This window comes from Podarcis erhardii (genome assembly GCF_964252035.2).
Source record: "Podarcis erhardii genome assembly, chromosome: 6".
NCBI lineage: Eukaryota > Metazoa > Chordata > Lepidosauria > Squamata > Lacertidae > Podarcis > Podarcis erhardii.
This window is the reverse complement of record NC_138510.1, coordinates 42,650,600-42,670,775: the sequence shown is the minus strand read 5'-3', so window position 1 is coordinate 42,670,775 and position 20,176 is coordinate 42,650,600. Positions and strand designations below refer to the sequence as shown.

The 20,176-nt window shown below is 44.0% G+C and overlaps 1 protein-coding gene and 1 long non-coding RNA gene across 3 annotated transcripts in view; one reads left to right on the top strand and one right to left on the bottom strand.

Annotated features, from left to right (window-relative positions):
* Positions 1–19,304, bottom strand: part of LRRN2 (leucine rich repeat neuronal 2) — a 155,035-nt gene extending 135,731 nt beyond the window's left edge. The window contains exon 1 of one of the 2 annotated variants that reach the window (XM_081866333.1): positions 18,549–19,304. The gene's annotated coding sequence lies outside the window, so the exon portion shown is untranslated. Of the gene's footprint in view, positions 1–18,130; positions 18,480–18,548 lie in introns of those variants that run through there. The other variant, XM_081866334.1, reaches the window with a different exon arrangement.
* On the top strand, positions 14,612–18,049 carry LOC309343353. The gene is made up of 4 exons (XR_014157252.1): positions 14,612–14,660; positions 16,602–16,712; positions 17,431–17,646; positions 17,838–18,049. It is a non-coding gene; the product is annotated as an uncharacterized lncRNA (long non-coding RNA).
* Positions 19,305–20,176: the final 872 nt, after the last annotated feature.

Here is a 20,176-nt window from a genome sequence, read left to right as displayed (position 1 = left end):
GCAACCGATTCCCAGAATCACGCCCTCTCACTTCTAAGCATCTCATGTCCTTCTAGGGGATCCATCCTACAGTTTGAGAGCCCAGGACTCACCTGCAAAGAGGAACACAGGAAACTGCCTTATACTGGACCATTGGCCCATCTAGCTCAGTATTGTCTGCGCTGGGGGAAGCAGCTCCCCGGAATTTCAGACAGGGTTCTTGCCAGGGCCAACCCAGAGGTGCCAGGGATTGAACCTGGGACCTCCTGCATGCAAAGCAGATGCTCTGTGACTGAGCGATGGCCCTTCCACATTGCAAATGTATTTCAATTTGTGGTTGGGACTGGTGGTAAAATTATGCCACGCTAGGAGCCGCATGCAACAAGATACTGAAGTACTAGGAGGTGAAGGAAGAGAGAAGCTTTTACCAGAAATGGGGAGGGGGGGATCTATTATCATTATTCAGTGCCATTCGTTCCTCTTTCAGTTGCTTTCCAAATCTACTGCTCCATTTTCAACTTCTTCTTTTTTAAGCATAATTGATTTCCATAGACCTCCCTGGAAGCACAATCCTCAGCCCTCCTGCTGCTTTGTATCAGCAGCAAAGTAATGGGCACCATTTTTCACATGGCAGAGGTAGTGTTTTGCTGGTGCCGGTGCATAATCAGAGAGGGAGAAAGAGGGAGACTTGGGGTATGATAAGTTATCGCCTTTAAACATAAACAGGTCCTGTTAATTTAACTTCCATTTAAAAGGGGAAATGGCACAGGAGGAAATTCAGCACTTGCCAAACAGAAAAGGACAAATGCAATCAAGCTGGTGATGGGGGATTTATCTGTGGAGGACGTGTGTGTGTGTGTGCACTCACTGCAAAGAAACCAGGAGGCAACGAAAAAAATGAAATGCCAAAAAGATGCCCAGATAGCATCACAGAAATCCATTTTGTCTCATTTAAATAGGAGCTTAATGAAAAAGAAGGTGCAGCAGAAGATCTCAGCTCTGGAATATGACACTCTCAGGTAATCTAGACACAGTTTGCAACAACAGGCATTGGGAGCAGCTCAGGCTTAGGATGGTGTCAGAGGGAGAGTCCATTAAAACTGGCAGCATCGCTGTGGAGCTGACTCAGGAACTGGCTTGCAATTCCTTGGAAGGGGCCAGGGACACAGCAGCTATTTCTCTACCAAGGAAGCTAGCTAAATGTCAGCTTCACTGCCTGGCTTGCTGCTGCAGACATTATAATGTTCACAAATGTCTCCTTGGATCCGTGTGTAAGAATCTTGATAAAATGAAGGGTGGGGCTCTCAGAATTCTCTGTCTGGCCTTCAGGACTTTCCCAGGCTAAGCTCCCATGTTGCCCTGCTCCTCGCCCTCCTCAAGTCCTTGCACCTGGCTAGAATGTGTCATTGAACTGCAGTGATGCCTCTTGCTCATCTAGATGGATGTGTGTGTGCATGTGTGTGTACAGAAACTTCTGACGGTTGCATGGTTCCCACTTCTGCTATTAAGGATGAGGATTTTGCCTGCACTGCCAAAAGGCATTATACCTCTGAATAGCATTTTCTGAGAATCACACGTGGGTGGAATGCTGTTGCTAGCTTGCAGGCTTCTCACAGGCATCTGAATGGCCACTGTGAAAACAGGATGCTGGACTAGATGGGCCATTGGTCTGATCCAGCAGGTCCTTTTATGTTCTTATGGTAGGAGGATATTTAGGTCAAAGCATGGGCAAATGATGGGGGAGCCGAACCCTTCTCCTACTCACACTGCTACCTTCCCAAATCACTTCTCCCTAGCCATTTTTCTCTTAGTGGCAATCTGCCACCAGACTGGGGAGATGGCAGGTGTTCATTATTGCTGTGTGCATGAAGATGAATTTAGGTGACCGTGCATAAAAGTAGCACTGGGCCAGCCCCAGCATTAGGCAGAGTGAGATGGCTGCTTCAGGTGGTAGATGGTGGAGGACAGGGAGCAGTTGTAAGGTCTTGGAGGAATGGGTTGTGTGTGCCTTGCAATCTGCCCTGCCTTCCCATATCTAGCCTGCTGGCATCAGGTGCAGTGAAGGGCGCTGTCCTCTTGCCAGTGCTGAACTTAGATTTGGCTGCTGGTCTCTTCAGCTTCTGTATGTGAAATTGGGAGCGCCATCTTGCCCTTTGCCTCATGTAATGAAGCAACTTGGCCAGCCCTGATTTAATGCAAGGCTGCTAGGCAAGCAAATGTTCATTATGAATACAGTGTTTGCAGCAACTTTGAGATGTATTTGCTTTGTCGAATCCCCGCGACGGGGTGAGCTCCCATTGCTCTGTCCCTGCTCCTGCCAACCTAGCAGTTCGAAAGCACGTCAAAATGCAAGTAGATAAATAGATACTGCTCCAGCGGGAAGGTAAACGGCATTTCCGTGCACTGCTCTGATTCGCCAAAAGCGGATAGGTCATGCTGGCCACGTGAACCGGAAGCTGTACGCTGGCTCCCTCAGCCAATAAAGCGGGATGAGCGCCACAACCCCAGAGTCAGTCACGACTGGACCTAATGGTCAGGGGTCCCTTTACCTTTTATGTCCCCAAAAATTTTAATGGAATTTCCAAATGTAATTAATAAATGTGTTTTGGATTGCAGCTGTTGGGGTTAGAAAAGAACAATGGTCACAGTACACACAGTTATACTATTGCAGTCATTATTATGTCAACCCCCACATTTTATGTGAATTCTCAGCAGGCATCCCCTACTAACACACACAGAACACATGCCTCCTTGCTACTGAAACTTTTTGAGAAGAGGTCATGGACAGAAAGTCTTCAGATTTACCTTCTGAAGCAGAAAAGGAGAGTAAAAAAGAGCATTTGAACATTATACTTTTTCCACAGTAGATTCATGCCCACTTTTAAAATGTACCTTCAGAGCTTCTCAGAATTGGTCATTCAATATTTGTTAATTTAATAATTTGATTTCCATTAGTTCAATATTCAAAATGGGATGTTTGCTAATAAAGTAATTCTCCAGCCTACAAATCTGGATAGTCTCCCTAGAATTCTCAATAATACTGGAACATTTATGAGAGCAATTGCCTTTTATGCTCTAATTTGCTAAGTCAGTAGTGGCACAGTAGAGCATCTGTCCCAGGTGCCTTCACTCCTGCTGCTAACCCTTTCTCCACTCTCTCTCCACAACAGTTACAGAAGCTTCTGCCCAGGGAGATCGTGGTTAAAAAAGCCAAGTAGTTACAGGACATGATTTTCCAACTTACCCTGGTTGACACATCAGGGGGAAATGGTCAGTTGAAGTTTGAAAAAAGCTCCTTCCTTTTTTTATGCTGAGCTTTCATTTATCTTTCTCTGTGAGTATTACAGATGAAAATAGACAATTGGATAATATAGACTTAACATAAAGAGTCAATGCCATCTTCTCTTAGATGTGAAGGATCCTATCTCTTTGAAGTGATTTAATTAGATCCTACTTCATGAAGCAGTTGGCAGTGGTTGGTCAATGTGTATTTAGCTTTAATAAATAATTTTAAACACATCTATTTTTAGTTACAAAGCTGCATTTTGCATTCAATTTTACTTATTCATAAGTAGTAGGAACAAATGGGCACAATGAACCACCACCTGGGAATGTATTTCCATCTTAATATTCTCCTGTATGTTGGTCAGCACAAAGAGATGTGGAATAAAAGATGAAAATCTAGGCTTTTCAAAAATATATGACTATTTCCTGGTTTTCAGAGCAAAACAATGGAAGACCTGGGGATATTAGATGGCAAATCAGGAATAGTTCTCTGGCTTTAAAAATAATTTATCAGCAATTAAGAGTATTAAAATCAAGCAAGTACCACTGAATTTCACAGAAGCACAGGCGATCCTCTGGAGAATAGAACAATTTCTTGTCTTGTCTTTGAACTTTTAGGACTGATTCAACTCAGATTTGATGAAAATGAAAGGGGAAGAACAAAGCCAGCCTGATATAACTAGGCGTCCTTGATAAAGTGTAATCTTGGAGGGGAAAATTATACCCAGTGATATTCTCTACTAAATATGACTTTATAATGGAGCAGAAAAAGGTTATTAATTCTAATAGGAATCACTAGAGTCTCTATGGGGTCAGTTGATATTCCAAGCATTTTAGACTCAGAAGGTGCTGGAGGGGAAAGCTGGCATTAATACCAAGTAGAACTCCTGAATAATTCATTACAAGTAAATTATATGGGGTCTCTCATGCTTCTGGTACCATTATCCCTGTCTAGAAGTCAGCACATCGTTGGTAGGAAAGATGGTCCAGTAGTGAGCGAGGATTGCCCTCTGGATAGGCATGATAGTAAATTTTAAAATCTTTCGGGGAAAGAGCATTTCTTTAAATTCACAGATTCCTTCTACTAAAACTAAATGAGAGGTTTTACGAGCATAAAACTCAAAACAGAACTCCAGAGCCAAATTGTATTCATTTTGCTATTTAGAAGATCTCTTTAAAAAATATTTAACCGTAATGAATTTCCGCTCATTCAGCCATAAGCTGCAGCTTCTGAGCATGTATATGCACGGCAAAATGGAGATGTATATTCTTCACTCAAGATGGCATACATGTGCCGAAACACATTTTATTACATTGAAGCAATATCTCCAGCTTTGCATATAAATGGTTGCATGTGAATCAAGACTGTAAAACCAAATGGAATGAAATGGAAGGAACAACAAAAAAAGTTATTCTAGCTTTTGTCAGAAGGAAGGATCTGTACAGTTCTGTTCTGTGCTCTTATAAGAATGTATGAAGAGCCCTGCTGGATCAAACCACAGGCCCATCTAACCAAGCATCCTGCTTCCAACTGCAGCCAATCAGATGCCTACAAGAAGCCTGCAACCAGGACATGGGGAAATAGCCCTTTTCATCATCACCATTTTTTATTCTGAACCACTTCAGCATCAGCAACGCATCTCACCAGAAATGCAACACCTACCAACATGTTACTTCCCTGCCTTATTCAGAAAGGTCAACTTCTGTGACTAGAACAACATCCCATAAGTGCATGTGCAAATGTAGTTGAGGTGTCCATGGACAAGCTTGTCTTCTTGGCATTCATGGTCGAAACCCTCCCCCTAATCCACTTCCTGCACACAACATGCTCCTTTTGTTCCTTTGCAGATCCTCCCTTCTGCCTGGGTCACCCAGTGTGAGACTTGCTCATTGTATTTTGTGCATGACCTTGAGCAGTTTCCTTCTGCCTCTCCCAGCTATCATGACCCGTTCAGTGCAATCCTGCTTCTTAACGGAAGGAGCAATCTCATCATATATGCACAAGCAGCGTATCTCAAGCCAAAGGATTCCGCCACTCTACTCCCCCCCAAATAGCAAGCGTTCCACCTTGCATGAACAGAAGTCACAGGACTTTGCTCCCTCTCGCCCACTGCCTTTCCCCTCTGACAAAGCAAAGGGGCTTGAACAGACCCCCATTTAGCTTCAGTGCCTAAGATGTGCTGAGATGCAATTGGAGCAATTTTCTTGACCATTTATTGCCTTACTAAAAACCACTCATTGGAACAGCCTTTTACACAACCTGCAATAAATATATTTATCGCAAAATACTCTACCCCATCAACAACCTCCAGACCTGCACGTATATTTCACTGCCTATAAACTGATTGATGCCCTGGAACTGCTTCAGGCTCTTAAACAGCTCTCCTTCACCTACTTCTCATTTCCCATGGCTTATGGGGAGGAAATACAAGAGGCTTGGGAGGCACAAGCTAAGTTCCAATTGGCCTTCAGCACAGGAAAGGGGAGGTGGGCAAGTGAGATGGGGATGTCGCCAGCAGGACTGGTGCAACTATTGAAGGTCACAGCAGAGTTTCTTGTAGAATGTATGGTTGCTCTTTCAAGCAGTGATTGAGTTACGCTGATAAGGCTTTCAAGTCATGTAAATATAAAAATAACAGGGAATTAAATGACATAGGTTAAATGTTGCTGTGTGACTGACTGCTACCTGAACAGCAGGGTAGGGTTGGATTGCATTATAGGAGCTGTGTGCACAACAATTGACTTCAAGCTAGCCGTTTGCTGGAATGGAGGAGAAATTCATTTGGTCCACATTTTGAAGTGAACTGAACTAATTTATTGGTCCCAGACTTATGTGTGGATTGGAACACAGCTATTAACTAGATTATGCACTCCTCTAAATGCAGCTTTGGTTAAAAAAAATATGGATACAGTAATGTGTATTTTATGGGAGAAATGTGTATTTTAGAGGGAAATACATTGGAAAGCATACCAAAATGCATATTTGGGGGAAAGAATACCTACAAAGCATATCTACCATGTGTTCAAAAAGCAAACAGTTTAAATGATAACTGCCATATATTTTTCTTTTAAAAATATGCAAAACCAGCAGGAACTGACCTAAGACTGAGTGCCTGTGAACCTGACATGGAATGGAAAGAGGCTGGTTTGTCCATCCCCACTTCAGGTCCAAACTGCTTTGACTGATGGTTTACTAAAGGGTATGGCTGATCCATTCATAGGAAATTTGGTGTTTTTTTGAGCCTCCTTAAATGTCATTTGGCGGAAAGGAAGCATACAAATCTTATATTAAAATATTGATGAAGCAATCTGCTAGGGCAAAATGACCTTAGTTCAGAGTGGAAGGACTCTATAACACACCAAAGCATCCCATTGCCAGACAACTCCTTTCCCTCCCCAACAGCAGATACTGCCTATGATTCTGTCCACCAGTTGCTGTACTGGGTCCTAGGGAACACCGTTGTCACCTAATGTCTCTTTTTCAGACCATAGTAATTTTGGGGCAGTGAGATACTGTATTATGTAAGGACCATGTCACTTGCCTCTTGGCCCCAATGATTAGTTTATCTGCTCTTGTCTTCTGGTCTGCTATAGATAGCCTGATCCCATTTTTACCTACAACAGGGAAGAGAGACAGAGAAGGATGCACAGAACAACTGCTGGAGCACACACTCCTTTCCAGATAGTAGATTGAAGATACATGGCGCAGCCACCTCCCTGAAACTTATGAGGTCTGAGTCTGGCCATTGCTTGCATGGAAGACCATGTATACTGCCCTGAGTTCTCTGATGGAAGAAAGGTAAGGAATAAATGTAATGAGATGATTCATGTACATACCAGTTGCTGGGTATCACAAGTGGGGAGAATGCTGTTGTACTCATACCCTGCTTGTGGGCTTTCAATAGGCTTCTGGTTAGCCATTGTGAGAATAAGATATTGGACTGGATCAGTTTTTTTATCTGATCTAGCAGGCCTCTTTTGTGTTCTTAATGATTCATGACACAGTGAACTCCAGTGCCTAAGGAAATAAACAGACATTTGTCTCCCTAATAGTTCATAGATCATAGAATCATAATTGGGAGGTGCCATTCAGGTCATCTAGTCCAACAACCTGCAATACAGGATTTTTTTGCCCAAGGTGAGGCTCAAACCCAGGACCCTGAGATTAAGAGTCTCATGCTCTACTGACTGAGCTATCCCAGAGCTGCAACAGAACTCATTTAAAAGAATATCACCCAGAAAGATAGCACACCCCATCTCACCAGATACTGCTCCTGTACGACAAAATGAGGTTTACACAGGAGTAGGACTGGGTGGTTTGAGTCACTTCCTTAAATTGTAGCACCAGCCTTGATTTCAAAAAGCATGGTGCAATTTTGTTTTTGTCTCCAGGTGTTTGATGCAAAAACTTGGTGTTGTGATAGAAGAAGAAATCTTTTGGGTGTTTTTCTTTTCAGGTGGTGGGGGACTGGTAATTTCCAGAAAAAAAGAGAAAGGGAATATATTTCCCAGGAAACAATAATTTCATTTGCAGGAGGCCACACAACAGAATAAGAGAAAGTGGCTGGCACATCTTGCTCATAGAAAGAGTCAGAAGAAGATATCATCAATCAGCACACCAGTGGCTCACACCTCATTGCAAAGAGAGTCCAAGCGAGACATAGATCTCCATTGTGCTCCCAGGCGCAAGGACTAGATTGCAAAAGCAATTGGCTGCAGCAAGCGCCTACATGTAGGGAATTAATTAGTAAGCCCCAGTAGGAAGGCCCCAGGTATCTATAGGCCAAATCCTCATGTGATCTAAACCAGCAATACCAAGAAGATTGGCTGGAGACAAACGGATTTACACCAGCTGAGGATCTGGTATACAGACACACAGTAAAGTGCAGTTGAACGACAGGATTTCCTGAGCATCACAGAAGTATCAGTTGTTTTTAAGTATCCATTCATATAGCTCAAAAGCCAATCCAGGATGTATGATGGGATTAGGGAAGAAATTAAAGATGAATTTACTAGTTGTAATTAAAGATGAATTTACTAATGCACACTTTCTGAAACAATATGCAGACTGAAATATAACCATCCTTTGAAATCTGCACTCCTTCAAATGTTGCAAAGCAGTTCTCTGGCCAAGTGATGTGTACAAAAAACACACATACTAGAGAAAATGTGCCTAAAACTCATACGCATGACATACAAAATACACTATATTAGGGAAATATACTTTGAAATAATGTGTATTGAAATAATGTGAAATAATGCCAAATTTGTATATTTTACAAGAAATTCACACTAAAATGCTAATGAATTTTCACGAGGGCCTTATTTTTGTGGGAATTCCACAAAAATGACATGGCAATGTGAAGAACTGAAATTTAAAAAATTGAGAAATTGGCAGATTTGTCCATCCCTAGTCTATGGTCTTTGATAATGCAGACCAGAGGCTTGCTTCTGATGTGAAGGGACTAATTCAGGGTACTTTAAAACATCACAGACTTGGCACAAGACCCTGTGTATTAAAAATATATATAAAAAATACAGAAATGCTAATCATATTTTGCAATAAAGAAAACTATACAAAGGAACTGATTGTCAGAATTTTAGCTATGGACAAATAACAACCACAAAAGAGGCCTGCTAGATCAGATAAAAAATCTGATCCAGTCCAATATCCAAAATAACGTATTTTTCGCTCTATAGGATGCACCTAGTTTTGGGGGGGAGGAAATAAGAAGAAAAAAATTCTGAACCCCAGAAGCCAGAACAGCAAGAGGGATCTGGCGTCTGGGATAGCCTCTTGCTTTTCTGACTTCAGGGACAGCCTTTGAAGCCTCCGCAGGGCAGCAGGGTGCCTTCACCCCACTGCCCTGCAGAGGCTTTGCGCAGACATCCCCAAGCTAGAACTTTGAGACGGAGCACTGTGCAGCGCTCCGTCTCCCTGTTCTGGCTTTGGGCTTAGCTGCGCAGCCTGCATTTGCTCCATAAGACGCAAACACAATTTCCCCTTACTTTTTAGAAGGGAAAAAGTGGGTCTTATAGAGTGAAAAATGCATAAGTGTTAGTTGCCAATCTCTTAAAGATGTTTCTCAATTTAATTCTTTCTGCAATTTCCAGATTTTTCACAACACAGTTGTAGCATTTAAGAGACTGTAGATTTTTTTCAATTTGCTGTTAATAGAAGTGAGCTACCTTTACCATAAACAACTGGATATTGGGGCAAATTTTGTGTTGTTTAAAATTTCTTCCTGATAGGCATATTGTCGACCCTTGATTAGCTTTCAGTGGTAAGACTAGAAAAGTATAGCATCACTAGCTAAACAGACCAAGAAGCAGAGAGGTGGAGATGTAGGATAACATCCTTTCAGATAGGAGGATATCTGCTCAAACAATCTAAGTGTTTACCAAAGCAGTAACTGACTTTTGCCAGCTTTGTGCCCCAAGGAAATTATGGAGCAATCCATCATCTCTCAGTCATTTCAAACTTCCAGTAGACAGGTATGCCTCTTGTGTAAAGTAAAATCCAGTTAAAATCTTGGCCAGTAGCCATGTTGTTCAGGAACTTTTCCACCCTTCCAGCTCTTTTTGACCTCAAATTGTTGGCCTTCACAATTTCTCTTGCAATATTATTTCCCAAGTTAACAATTCAATGAGAGACTTATCAAAAACGGATGCCTGTTAATGTGGCTGGATGTTTGTTCCAACAACTTATATGTGATTACAAAAATCATTGTATCTGCGCAGACAAAATAGCATCAGTTGCTACCTGCTATGCCAACTGTTCCCTGAGCTCCACAAATGATAGCAAGTTTTTAGTTATGAAATACCTTCTGCTTCTATGAGGTTGGTTGCAGAACAACTCTTATTGCCTGGAAAACTGAATAATATATAGAATCAGTAATGATTGTATAATGAAGTGTTATAACTTCTGTATCTTTCTATAGTAGCATTACCACTGGTAGAATCAATTATACAACCAAATCAAATACGTCTGGTAACAATTAGTTACAAATGGTGGCATTTCACAACGTACGAGACTGGGCCCAAACCCATTAAGATAAATAAATGTGCAAAACATTCTAATTCTCCAGATTGTGCCAAGTTTCTCATTAGTTTTGAAGATTCTAGGATTACCTCATAAAATCACTGCCATTCCTGGTGACAACTACAGGTGATCAGTAATTCCTACAGGAAAAAATTCTATCAGAAAGTCACATTTGATTGGAGGGGGCAGGGTTGGAATTCCCATATTCATTCCTCCAGAATACTTTCAGGTTTTCTCTACAATCACTACCACAATGTTTTTAGAACTGAAATTCTCCAACATCATATTGTATGAAGCATCCAAATTATGTTCTCAAAAATAAAAATACTGGTGTTTTTTTAAAAAAAAAGAAACAGAAAACACTACACAATGATGGTGAAATTCTATACACATCAATCTAGGACTGCCCTGTAAAATGCCTTAGACAAAATCCCAAGTTTGGACAGGACTGCATAGTGTAATTTGATGGTGATTCCTCTAAATTCAATGTTTCAGCAAGCAACCAAGTTATCCTGGCTGAGGTCTACACCCTCCAGCTAAGAATCAGTTGTGTCCAACCTAGTTTTAAATGCAGGAAGCAGAAGGAGGTTATTCCAGGGCTAACAGATCTGACTGTCAAGCTGCTCTTCCAGAATACTTACTGAACTTTATCCCCTTTCCTATGCTCATTTCATGACTCCCAGCCATATCCCCTTGTTCTCATAATTCCTCTTCTACTTCCTATGCAGATAATTCAGGTGCCAGACCTGCAGCAGACCTTTTATCTCACGAGAACAGAAGAAGCCTCTGGATATCACAGGAGATCACAGCAAGATTCTGCTGCTGCTGAAGTTGGAGGTACTTTGCAATTTAGGGCTCATTCACAATTCTGCTTGTCCCGTGCCCAGAGCCATAGCTACTAGGGGCAGGGGTGGTGTTGTTTAGCCAGGGGTTTTGTTTTTTTGCCCTGGGTGAAGCCTCCAGAGGGGTGCTATTGAGGCTCCCAACCTCTCCCTCTCCCTCCCCCCCTGTGCGTGCGCACGTGCAAATGTGCATGGGAGGTGTGCCAAACTGGGTCTTTGACCCAGGTGAAATAAAGCCTAGTTTCACCCCTGCCATGCCCAGAAAACACAGGTCCAAGCACTTGTCTATTTTCCCCACCACTTTCCCTGGGAAAACCTGCTCTTTAAACATCAAACCCAATTGATGTTTGCTCTGATTCAGTGGTAAAGATTGGTTTCCCTGGGAGAAGGAAGCAGGACAAGCAGAAGTCTGGATGAGCCTTCAGAGGACTCCCAGATTATTTCTCCATCTATTATTGGACAACGTCTGCCTCATCAGTCAACTACATTTATTTTGTCACCTTGAACTGACATGTATCTCTGGTTGTGTATGATGGATAATATGATCCCATGGCATATGAAAACAGTTCAGGTTGCAGCTGACTTTCCAAACCACATTTGAAGCTTTTGACTTGATGAGACACTATCATAGATCTGGAGTCCTTGTGTAGCAATTAGTTCACTTTTTACTTTCATCGACCTGAATGGCAATCTGGATTAAGAAGGAGGTTAGTGATTTCTAGATTTACTAACAGCACAGAAAACACATTTTGAAAAACTTGTGGCTACCTTGCAACCGGTTATTTATTCATGGCCTCAGATTATTGAAAGCTTGAAAAATCAACCAGGGGTGGTTAATAAATAGGAGAGTTCTGAGCTTGAGTTACTGGATACTAATTCATGGCTGGCCAAACCCTCTTGGCTCTGCTTCTGAGAGACTCTACCCCTTGTTTCAATTGCTTATGCCATAATGGGTTGAAGATGAACAAAGAGTGAGTAATTTCTTAGAGGATCACACCAGTGCAAATGAATGACTTAAACCAGGAAAGTATTTATTTAAGTACAGGAGAATAACTTTCCCCAAAGAATCCTGGGAGCTGGAGTTTGTGAAAAATGTTGACCTCACAGAGCTACAATTCCCAGCAGCCCTAACAAACAACAGTCCTTGGGACTCTCCATGACTGTTAAAGTGTGGCTGTGACCTAACGTGTGCCATAAGCTGTTGTAATAGGACATGTGCTTGCATAGGTACAATACTTTGAGAATTATTTTCTAGCAGAGAAGATATTTGAGCCACTGGAAAGCAACTCCGGTTGTAATAAATTGTAGTCTGGCATTATAATGTTAACAGAATGACAATCAATCCGGAAGCAATAATTGAAAACCCCATATAGCTCTTCATTCATTTAATACCAAACTCGCTGAAGATGCCTCTCTGGTGTCTTCAGATCTATCTTTTATGAAGAATCTTGTCTAACCATTCAAGATGGTTGGCACAGACATGCAGATGTGTATAAAAATAAATGTCATAACACAACCAGTTGCTCTGCATGAAACAGTCTTTGGAAATAAACACATCAAAGAGCAGGAAGGAACAGTTTATCCCAGGAAGCCTTTGATGTGAGAACAGAAATAAGAGTAGAACATAAGACAGACCTTGTTGTATTGATACATCTGAGAACAGACCATAGCAGAAGAAAAAACACTTATGGGGAAAAATATTTTGAGAAGACACTTCCGAGGAAGAAACAGTTTAGTTAAGGTGATCCTAAGGAAACTAATTGGCATATTTTCTGATATCATAGGCATAGCTGTAAAAGGCAGGGGTTAGATACCTGTTACCCTTATCACCATCTATGGTCTTGTTTTGATTAAGAGAAACAAAGATTTCATTACATAACATAAATCACACTAAAGCCAAAACTGGGCCACCCAAGACATTTTGCTACCCAAGGCAAGAGACAAAATGGCACCATGAGCAAAAGCTGCTGGGGCTAGTGGGTGAACCGTCCTTCAACACTGGCAACAGGACAAACTCCTCCAATGTTCATGAGGGCAACAGAGCAGCTTAGAAGGTTCAGGAAATGCCATGTGGCATAAACTGTCTTGTCCACCAATACCTTGCTCCCATTTCCTATCCCTCAGCATCTGCCACCTGAAGTCATCATGCCACTCTGACTAATGGTAGGGCCAGCCCTGACTAAAAGTCCTGTGCACACATTACAATTATGTACACTGAGCATACAGGAAGAAGAATGGGGGACCTTGTACATTCAGCATAGCTTGTGTGTGTGTAACAAACTTTGTTCACATAAATTCTGTATGTGAGGTAGGGGACTCCACTTTTTGTGTATGAACATTATGTCTCTTGATGGTTATGGTGAAACATATTGGGGGGCTAGGCCAGTGGGCTGAGCAGGTATACACTATCAGTATGCAGTACACAGTTATAATATGTCATAGAATCAGAGAACTGTAGAGTTGGAAAGGACCCCAAAGTTAAATCTACTCCAACCTTCTGCAATGCATTAATCACATCTAAATGTGTGCAGCTCTTATGCAAATGCAGCTACAGACGTGAATAATACTTGCATCAACAATCCCCTTTTCTCACATCAGGATCTGAGTTACTCCAGTTCATAAGACATTATGATGTATCACAGCTCACATCCCTGAATGGACTCAGCACTCCTCTTGTTTCTGTAATATAACTGTGCTGCTATAGGATGAGATAAGAAGAACAAAGAGAGAAGATATTTATTTCTTTTCTTTTTCTTTTTTTCTTCAAAAAAGCCTTTTATCACATGAATGAATTCAGCGGAAAACCTTTTCACCAGGCTCAGGCGGAAGTTCTATGTAAGATTATGTAGGACGGAAAGGTGTCACCTTTTATTGAGCCAGCCTCAGCTGAAGAGAATCTTTCAAGCAGCATATACTCTACTTTGGACAGGAGTGAATACTTAGGCATTAGCCTTAAGCTTGTACTCTATGACTGCTCCCACTAAAAGAAACTCCAACCAATAAAATCCATCACCTTTCTCATTCACAAAATCCAACATGGTAACACCAAAACAAACAAACAACAAATCCAACCAAGTAACCTAAAACATATGTGAAGAAATTCATGAAGCTAAGAATGAACCTTTGCTCTGGGTATTTGGAGGTCTGTAGACTAACACGTGGAGATGAATAGTATACTTGGTACTTGGTTTTGGAGGAGGCAGATTTTAAAATCTGTTTTGCAACAAACTTCCAGGCTGGATTCCAAAATTTCTTGAATTCTAGAACAGCCTCACAGCCTTTCTATCATATGTGCAAAACCTGCTAGGTTGGACTGCACTGGTTTCAAAGAATATATGCAGATTCATAACCCAGGATGCAGTGGCCTCATTCACTAATCCCCCTAGCATGTAATAAAGGCCATGTGATAATGACATTGTTGATGTGTACATTGCAGTGAGGCCTTTGAGTATGTGCAGGCATAGAAGAATGTTCTAGAACCCACTAGGATATCCCCCAGCATCTAGGTTCTGGTAAGTCGGTGCCACATTCGCTGCCAAAATGTACACACATAGGTGCCATTCTCATGTTTCATTGAACTCATGGTAACAATTATAATCTGCCACTTAGGGTTGTTGCAAAAATTGCTGGAGGAAATGTATGTGAGGTGCTTGGACACTCAGAGGTGTGTTATACAAATACTAGATATTAGAAGCTGGTGGAACAGCTTTAGTAAATTACATTGCCCAGAGCTAGTCAGTCTTTCAGAATTTCAAAACTGGTCCAACAGAAGATGTCATGACAGCTTCATTGCTTCCTTGAGTCCTTGGGCCCAACAACACAACAATTCAGTTTTGTTTTTGCTTGAAGCTAAATACAGTGAAACTCAATAACTCACACAATGGCAACAACAGTGGTTCATGTTGTCTCTAATATTCTCTTGGAACGTTGCACTACCAAAATGTAATGAAATCTTTCAATTTTCTTCCCAGGTTGCTTTAAATCCAGCATATATGTTATTGCCAAAATTTGGAGAAGCTTAACATTTCCCATTCTCTCTCTCTATTAACAATCGCACATGCATGCCAACATTTACCAGAATTTGGACGGGTGTAGCATGCATAATATATGTAGGCAACACATATAAAGGTAGAGAAATCTGAGAAACTCAGCTGCCCTGCTGCTACCTGGCTTCTCCTGCTCCATAAATTTTGTCAGCACAGAAACTTCATGTGGAGTCATTTTGTATCAATGTAAAGCAACGACAGTTTTTCACTTGCTTTTAACACTGATGCTGAACTAGTGTAAGTGTCACTATTTAAGATGTAAGGCTATGGAGTAGCGCGGAACTAGGTCAGCTAAAAGAGGGTGGTTTTCCCCAAGGTGAACAGCGACACAGGTCAAGGAACACTGCAGTATATTATCATGAGGCTGGAGAACGGAGGCAAGAGGTTCGTTTGGTGGTGAGAAGACCTCTTGACCCACAAACAGGGGAGACGTGCAGAGAGAACTCCTGGCAGGAGCTCTATGGGAAAAGGCTGTTTTCCAATCACTAGGCCATTTTGCCAGTGGAAACTCCTGAGGCCACAGCTAGGTGTGTTCTCTGCACCGGGTTCCCAGTATTCATATTCAGGGAGGGAAGTCACTCTGGAGTTTCCTCCTACAGGGAGGAATGGAATTAGAATGGAATTTGTTCCACTTGATGAAGGAAGGACAAACTGCAGCATTAGCCCTGCTTACTTAGCAAAGCGCTTCTACGTGCCTGCCTTCTTGCCGGATGCTCAGCGGAGCACAGAAGTCCCTTGATCTCAAGGGCAAACAGCAGCTCGACTGTTGCTTAAACAAGGGAAATAGGATCATCACAGAAAATTCAGCATACCTCCAGGTCCGTTTCCTCACTTGCCTTACTTTGAGTCCCTAAGATATCTACTTGCCCACCTCCTGGGACCAAGACCCTTCTTTTTCAAGATATCCAAATATTCTGACAGCAAGCCACAAGTACTTCCTAGTAGAAGAGCGAAGGGCAACCTTTTGGAGCTGAATCTCCCTCTGGCTGGCAATAAGCAGTGGCCACCCAAGCCATCTGATTATGGTTTCCTTCCAAGAGCACATCCGAGACTCTGAGAGCCTAGTGAGGAGAGGGCTGAGCATGCAGAGCACCCATACAGATCAAGACCCAAGAGCAACTTTGGGCATTTAACAGAAGCGGGGGAGGAAAGGAAGTGTGACTGACTTGCGCTCCTGTTTTATGCACTTCTCCCCCCCCCCCAGGTGAGATGTGTGGTCATACATCTCACCCTAGTGGAGCTATGTAAGTTCCACCTGCCAGTGTTACACAGGAAATACAAAATGAAGGGCAAGTCATTTGGGCGTCCTTTCTGTGTGCAAATCCCCCTCCCCAGCGCACACGCACATTGGAGATGCTAATAAGGAAAGCTAACACAGGTCTGGGTCTAATTCCTTCACTTTTTCAGCAACAGCTTTTAAAGGATCGGCTACTGCTGAGGAGAAACACACTCCCTTTCGACAGAAGAGCATCTTTGTGCCAGGAGCCTTGCATTGGAGGCAAGGGGGAGGACCCTTCTGTAGCCCTGCAACACAAGCCTTTTGACACTGAGATTTTGTAGAGAGAGTTAGCTTTGCGTACACCTTTAGAACACATTCTCCCCTCAAATAATTACCCCTTGAAGAGTTGCGATCCCCAGCAACCCTTAGCAAACTACAGAGCCCAGGAGTCTTTGAAGGGATGTACGCTGAATGCACTTTAAAAGTATAGTGTGCACACAGCCTTAGGCAAAGGATGAGAGAATGAAAGATACAGGTCCATGCATCTGGAAAGAAAGAAAGAAAGAAAGAAAGAAAGAAAGAAAGAGGGCAAGTGATCTGATTGCTATGAGGGGAACTATGCACACACAGACTTCCTGATGCTCACTGTAAAAAATATCCCTCCTTTTCCAATGTCCCCCGCCTTCCCCTTAGAGAGAGCTTCTACTCCATTACTAGGGAAGGTTTGCTTCAGAGCCATGATCTAATCTAACTAACTGCATGATCTAACACAGAAGTGAAAGAAATACAAATTATTTACAGATCTATTTCATGTGACGAAAGCTCCCGTTGGAAAAACTCCCTTTGCCTCGCCACAGGGATACACTGCTTGCCCAAGATGGGTTGCAGATCCGAAGCAGGATTGCAGGGGGAAAGGGGAGCGGGGCGGGGGGGCTGAACAGAGTCTCTTCACGTGTGGGTAGAATATGCCATAACTACAACAGGGAAACGGTTCGGCAGGGCTGTATTTCTCCTCAGGCACACGCAAGGAAGGGAAGGAAGGAGCAGAAGCAGGCACAGCCCCCTCCAACGCCTGCACTTGTTCCGCCAGCAACTCTTCGGCAGAGCTGACGACCCCCACCGCCTTCCTCGCTCGCTTCCTCGCAGGCTAGCCTGGCTCTCTCTCTCTCTGGGATGACGACAGACAGCCATCGCCGGGTTCTTGCAGGAGGCTTTAGGGGGCTGTTGGCAATGGTGAGCGAAGGTGGTTCTTTGGCTTGTCTGCAGAAGCCAATGTGGCTTCCTAATGCACCAAGTTCCTGTTCCACCACCACGCATCTCTCTCTCACAAACACATACACGCACACTTCACTCTCTCTATCAGCTCTTCCTGGGTATTATGATGTTTGTAATCAGAGCCCTTTTCGTTTATGGCACCATCGCAGGATGGAGACTGCTAGGCTAGACGGCCAGAGCCCAGGCAACCTCTTGAGATCCTAAGGTTCGTCGGGTGAAATGCGCGGGGCCAAGCGAGCCTCAGCCTCTCCGCCAGGGGAGTGGAGGCTGAATCCTGTGACTACATGTAGACGACCGGTGTCAACCTCCTCCCCCCACCCCACACGGGGACCACCCCCTCCACGGGAGCCACTCCGGATTGAACACCTCCTCACCATCCCCTTGGATAAGTGTGTGTGTATGTGCATGTGAGAGAGAGAAAGAAAGAGAGACTCGGACACACCTGGATCAGAACGCCCGCTCTGTACAGCTGCCTCGGATTCCAGAGGATCGACTCCGGATCTACGCCGCCACCGGGCGCGAAATCCGGATCGAAAGTTCGCAGTCGGTTAGCGCCCTCTTCTTTCCCACCTAGCGCGTCTCCCTCCAGCCTTGACTTTCTTATCCTCCCGGCACCCAAAACCAGACCATCCGAAACACGAGAGCGACACGGCAGCGGCTTCATCCCCGCGCGAACCCTCTTCCTCGCTTCTGCCTCTCCCAGAACAGCAGAGCGCGCGCGGGCGAAACCCACCCAGAGAGGGTGTCCGTCAAATCAAACCTTCCTCCCCGTTGGCCCCTGAGAAGCACCCCCCCCCCACACACCTGCCATCCCCCTCCAATGCCCCCGCCACGGGTAAAGGAAAAGGAGCTCAACTCACCCTTGGATTCTCCTCTCTCATCTCCTCTTAGCTGCTGCTCCCTGCCATCGAGGCACGCACATCTGGCTCAGACTGATCCCTGGAGTTGGCAGACACAAGGAGGCTGGCGGCGGTTCCGGGGCCCAGACCAAGCTCGGGAGCTTGCCCAGACTCCCCCACCCGGACGGAGAGGATGGCAGGAGAGGGCTCTGCCTCCGAGGCTCCCTCCTTCCTCGTTCCCTGCGCGCGCTCTCGCTCTCTCCTTTCCAGCTAGTTGTTGGGGAAGCGGCGGGGAGAAAGATCCTCTTTCCTTTCCCCCTCTTACATCTTATTTGCGATCTCTCTCTCTCTCTCCTTTCCTCTCCGCCGCCGCCGCCACCACCGTGTACACCTCCCTCCTCCTCCGCCTCCTCTCCCTCTAGACTCCCTCCCTCCCTCCTTCCCTCTAGCTGGAGTCTTGTCACTGCAATGTGCCACCCACCTGAATCAGCTCCTGCCTGCTTTGCCACTTAACTCCTGAGGCACCAGCCGGCTCGCTGTGGTAAACAACCCGGGAGAGGGGCCCTGCCTGCGTGGCAAGAGGCAGTGGTGATGGTGGGGACGCCCTGGCAGAGCAGACTGCTGGCAGCCAGAGCCCAGGCTTCAGGAGAGCAGCTGTCTCCAGGCAAAGGCTGCCATCTCTGGGCGTTCGGGTGGAAGTTGCCAGAGATCGTGCCCAGGCGTGTGCCGTGTGTTGAGGGAGCCCACAAATACCCCAGGGGGGAGGAGATCAAGGCAGGAGAGCCAGAACTTGATTTTATTTATTACTTTCATATGTCGCCTTTCACCCACAAAGGAGCCCACGGCGGCAGATGTGGGAATGTTAAAACAATGCAAAGTAAAATAAAACGAACATATTTAAAATGTTTAGAACATTGAAAAACATCAAAAAGCAATCACATACCCTCACAGTTGGTAAATTCAAGGTTGCCATGGCCAGTCTTGCCTATAACCCATCAAATCCCTGAGTAAACAGGAATGTCTTTCTGCTGAAAGTCAATAATGAGGGAGACAGAAGCACCTCACTAGAGAGGGCATTTCACAAATGGGGAGCAACCACCAAGGAGCCACTGTTGTTACAACTCCTATGCCTAATATTATTAATAAAATTTATATTCTGACAAGCAACAAAGCCATAAAACAATATAAATTAAAACATTAAGACTTTCTTAAAAAGAAAATTAAACACAGTCCCAAGATCCTCACAAGCCAGTGCTTTTTTCTGGGGGTCATCAAGGGTATGCAGTACTGGCACCTCCCCCCCCCCAATGTTAAGAATGTGGCACTTACTGTAACAACTTCATGGTGAGTACGGACGTCTTTCCCCCCCAAAAAATAAAAAAGCACTGCTCACAACCAACCATGTCAAGTTTTCCAGGAACAGTCTATTTCAACTACCAAATGCTGGATGAACAGGAATGTTTTTAAAATTCCTCCTGAGTAGGAATAATAAGGAGGCGACAATGGCAAAAGGGGTGGGGGAAAATCTGTTCGAAAAGTGCTGAAGACAGAGCCGTACCTACGGGGGTGGGGGGTGGGGGGAGCCAGGGTTTTTGCCCCGGGTGAAGCCTCCAGAGGGGTGCCATTGAGGCTCCCAGCCTGTGTGTGGG